A 5,143-nucleotide genomic window follows, 5' to 3' on the forward strand; every position below is an offset into this window, starting at 1 on the left:
GCATTTCGAATAGCTGCTGGCTGGCCGTTCAGTTGAAATGAGGTCAAGGGGGCTGCTTCTTGAAATTTCTCAAATAAATATAAATTAAAAAGTACATCGCGAAAAATTTCCTGCATTTCATGTTAGATAAAGGTTGGTCAGACCTCACTGTATGCAGCAGCAACGTGCGTAAGGTACTTTCTCTTGAGATATCTTGTTGCCTCTCGGTGTTCAATAGGGATGGACGTGAGTTTTGGTAAGGCCGTCATGGTGCATATTGCGTTCCGATGTATTGTTTCTAGCGCCACCCATTGCCTTCTTGTCTGTCAGTCGACCTTTTTGTCAGTTTGTTCTGATGTGACCGTGTCTGGTGTTCCCATCATGCCCGGATTGCAGACACGGGTTCTGTTGTCGCATGGTGTTATAGTGGGTTCCGATCTGGTGTTCTCTGGTGTGAACCGGTCGGCTGAGAACTACTTTGGGTTGCTATGGTTTAGCGTTCCTTTTGTTGACGGTGCACCATTTGGGTGATAATGTCACACAAAGGAGGCATCACTAAAGAAATTTGCAACCTACCAACTCGCCGTGGTGGCTCAGTGGTTACGGCGCTCGGCTACTGACCCGAAAGATGCGGGTCCGATCCCGGCCGCGGCGGCCCAATTTCGATGAAGGCGAAATTCTTGAGGCCCGTGTGCTGTGCGTTTTCAGTGCATGTTAAAGAATCCTAGGTGGTCGAAATTTCCGGAGCCCTTCACTACGGCCTTCACTACGGCCGGAGTCCTTCATACCCTGAGTTGCTTTGGGACGTCAAACCCCAATAAACCAAACCGATTTGCTACCTACCATGCGTTATAGTGATCCTATAAGTTCGGTCATGCAATCGTGAGCAAAGTTAAGCGACCCCTGCGATTTCGTGCCAAACCATGTCAAACTGCATGCGGGAGCCAACTGACGAAGCACTTCTGTTGTCGAGACAGGCGCACATGCGAGTGTCGGTCACGAGCAGAGCGCCACAGCACGAGCTGCGCCGGTCTTTATGACATTAGCGCTTCGTCACAATGCGTCCACATGCATATTTCTGCACAAACTCGCAGGGTCTGAATTTTTCGCAAGATTGTGCGCAGGAGCATGCACATAAACACATTATTCGTGTTCTTGACGAAGCTGAAGAGGAAGCACGCATTGAAAGAAAAAAGAAAAAGTGTTCACATTTGCTCAAAAACATCCTTAGCTTTATTGGTAGACAAAAGTAGCAGTAGAGCCTTGCTGGAGGCCCCATGCGTCATAATGTGCATCACTTCTGAGAAAGTCGAATTTCTTTTATTCCTATAACGCCAGGTTGGCTCCAGCTCTGTAGCTACAATTCCTGAAGAACAGCGGCAGAAATTTACACGTACTGTGTGAAACATACTATAAACACCACAGCGCAAAGGCGACTAGCAAATGCTGCCATTGAATTTAGCTCAGTGGTGTAAACGTGTACTACACACTCAGTATAACTCGCAATGCCTCTGCATTGCACTGACTGAGCTTTCTGCTTTTCAGTAAACAAATGCTCCTTACATAAATACCGCATCTGCATTAAGTATGTTTTTTTGCAATCACATCTCACTGCACAAATCTACAGAATAGCTGGCTTGGCCTGCTTCATGATCTGAACTCCTACCATATTTTGGCATTACAACTCATATGCAGCATGACATTCCTTCCAACGCAATAATTAAGCTTTCTGAGACAATAAACAACATTCTAGCATCTAAGATAATTTCATTCATTACCAGGCCCAGAGACTCTAATACTTTGTAGCCTGGAGAAATAAACTAACATGGGACTTCTACTGCTGCAGCACACAAAAAATTGAGAGGAATTATGAAAATGACTAGAGCCCATAACGATGGGCACAAAATGAGATATGCTGCAGGTCCAGATAAAACAGAAGATTTGAGATAAGTATCTTTCAAGGTTAGAAAATTAATGTATACACACTTTTTGCATGTGCACAGGGTGCAAAACAGTACAGCACTGGCTGACTCTATTATAAAACCATTCCTCTTCATTTGCTTGCTCTTTCGGCGGCGAAGCATAAAAAGCCGACTAGAGGGATGCGCAATTAAAGATGTGCAAGTATATAATAAGCATGGTGCCACGCACAAAACCATAAGGTTCGAATTTTAAAGAGTAGAAATAAAACCTTGCTCCAACTCAATTTCAGTGCAAAATAAACAAACTGCTGTCAACACTGCACTGGTAAAACCGCAGCAGATGTGCTAATAAAGCTGCAAGATTATTTTTTATGCAGTGTATGGAACACAAAGTTACCTGAGCACAATAGTTTTGTTTAGATATAGATTGCTATACACATCATAAGCCTCTGGTACAGTTCACTGCACAGTACCTGCAGTTACCTGCACACATATAAAACCGACATTAGATACTGCTTACGGGGCACTGCCTGATATGGTGCCTGCACTCCCTGCCTTCCAGCGAGGTGCACTTCTTCGGGCCTATCCATGTGTTAGGGATGACGTTGCTAAAAATGTCTGAGTGGATTACGAGTTAATTCTATAAGTTTAACAAGGTGACCGGTTCTTAGCAGGCAGATCATTTACAGGAGATGCTCCTCGCGGCAAGGCAGGTGGTAAAACTGCAAATTGTCGCTTCAGGACGCCATAGTGGAGGGCTCCAATTTAATTTAAACCACCCGAGGTTCTTTAACCTATGATGACATTGTACTGCAAACAGGCTCCTTTTCTAAGGCAGCAGTGTTTACTGCCGCACCATGTCTTCCAGCATGTGTGCAACAAGGCGTCGCAAGCGCTTCCAGCCGAGTCTCTACAAAGCCACAGTCGGACGTCCCTGCTGGTGACAAAAAGTGGCTAAGACATGGTTTGTTATCTTTCACGGCATAAACTATTTTTACAAAAAATTCAGCGTAACTGGCTTGCTAGAAATGACTCAAGCCTACTTACGCTAGAGTAAAAAGGCGCAAACTTTTCACATGTAAACTGAAGTAGCAGAGGTAAGTTAGAATATTTTGAACACTGCATGCATGCAAGCTAGCAAAAGAGCAGACAATGAAACGAAAAGAGGGGCTCGTTATGACATACATGACGGAAGTCAACAGTCAATTCTGTCATTGCTTCCGTCAGCTAGACATTAGGATTAGCCGGCATTCCATTCAAGCTTATTACGCCGCCGCGGTGGCTCAGTGGCTATGGTGCTCGGCTGCTGGCCCGAAAGACGTGGGTTCGATCCCGGCCGTGGCGGCTGAATTTCTTTGGAGGAGAAATTCGAGGCCCGTGTACTGTGCGATGTCAGTGCACGTTAAAGAACCCCAGGTGGTCGAAATTTCCGGAGCCCTCCACTACGGCGTCTCTCGTAGCCTTAGTCGCTTTGGGACGTTAAACCCCATAAACAAACCAACCAACCATTCAAGCTTATTGCCGTGCAAAATGTTTTTCAGTGACAGCTGCAAGTTTCGTATGGTCTCTTCGATTTGGCTGCACTTTCTGCACTAGTTAAAGAGTGTTACACTCTGGTGCTCAATTTGGCGAGTGCAGCGCACGCCATCTGCACTGCCGCTCTTCATCTGACATCGTACAATCCATTTCGTGCATGGGTTCTCTGCATGTTTACACTTGCGCCACTGTCAGTTCACTTCAGTGCACGAGGTCACGAGGTGCCACAGCAGACGACATGAAGTGGTTTATCGATGACCAAGAAAGGGACGTGTTCCCCGTCGTAGACGAGAACGGTGTCCATGCGGCCGGGGAGCAAGGAGGACTGCTTTACGAGACGGAAGGTGAGTGTCACCATTTGAGCACATGTGACGGTGATAACAACAATAGCACGTGTGTGGTAACTTTCTCGGACGCGCAGTTCGCACTGCGGTTCTTACCACGATGGCATGCTGATCCTGTTTTTTTCTTTACTCTTTATTTTTCGTAGACGGCCTCCGCGTCCGCGTTCGTTTTGTGAACGAGGCCGACGGAGCTCGAAGTGCCCAGCTGCACGGAAGCCAAGGGACTACGGCCTCATCAGCCGACATTAGAGGTGCGGCCCCGGCAGCCGTTAATTGACAGCTGACGATGCCAGACCCAAGTCCGAGCGCCGAGGCCCAGCCCGATGGGGAAAGGGAATTTGGCCGAGGCCTAAGACGCTCTTTCTGATCGCAAAGTATAAGGAGTTCACCGAGTTGGGGAGCAAGAAAGGCGGCTTCAGGTAAGTCATGCATTACTAGTAAACAAAGCTGTATTTATCTAGCACTAACATTTCATTCGTTTGGCTTCTTGCATGCTTATGCATTACTCCAACATATACAGAACGAGAAAGCTCATGAGGGCGAAGCTGGCGGCCGTTATAAATGCTGAGTTCGGCGGAAACGTGACTGCGCTTCAGGCAGAAAATAAGTGAAGATCGCTAGAGCGAAGCTATAAAAACGCAAAAGCAAAAAAAAGAAAAACAACTGATCGGGCCACTCTCGAGTATCATGCGAGTAAGAGAGGTAAGTAAATTAAGTTCAATTTTGTGTTTCTTTTTTTCAAACAGCTATAAAAGCTTCTTAAATTTTTCAGTTAGCTGGCGGAGGTGCTGGAAAAACAGCACCACATTTCACCAACTCTGCTGCTGACACAGGGTAGAGTCCTTACTTCCCCGCAAGCCCCTGAACAAGAAGACGCTGCCTCAGGGTAAGTTGTTTTTATTTGTGAAGACATGAAGGGAAGTCATTATCATGTATTTTACAGGGAACAAATTAAGCCCAGCAGCGAGCCCCAAGCAGAGCCACCGCCTCAGCCACGAAAGAAAAAGGCGTCGCAGGGACACCCCTGTATAGAAAGCCTGCTGAAGATAATTGCCGATGCGGAGGCTGGCCGGCAAAGCCGACACGGCGAAAGAATGGCCGTGCTAAAGGAGCTGATTAGTGTCGTCCGCTCGAATAAAGAGTAGACATCTAAACTTGTCGGGCAAATGTTCCCTTACACGAGCAAGTTTTTCTAGCACTGATGCTGAGCAATCATTTGCCTTCGGCTTTCGGAGCACGCTGGTGAGGTGATTCCGATATCTTCATCGTCGTTGCCTACATCGTCAAGGTGAGAGAGTTGTTTCCAAGCTCGGCCATGAAATCTCTTTCGGCATTACACGAAGCCTGGCCAAAGGTCCCACT

The 5,143-nt window shown here is 46.8% G+C and overlaps 1 pseudogene; it reads left to right on the forward strand.

Annotated features, from left to right (window-relative positions):
• The first annotated feature begins 3,675 nt into the window (after positions 1-3,675).
• Positions 3,676-4,926, forward strand: LOC149328403 (uncharacterized; annotated as a pseudogene).
• The last annotated feature ends 217 nt before the right edge of the window (positions 4,927-5,143 follow it).

This window comes from Amblyomma mixtum, chromosome 9, assembly GCF_055824585.1.
Source record: "Amblyomma mixtum isolate Tamu chromosome 9, ASM5582458v1, whole genome shotgun sequence".
Lineage (NCBI taxonomy): Eukaryota > Metazoa > Arthropoda > Arachnida > Ixodida > Ixodidae > Amblyomma > Amblyomma mixtum.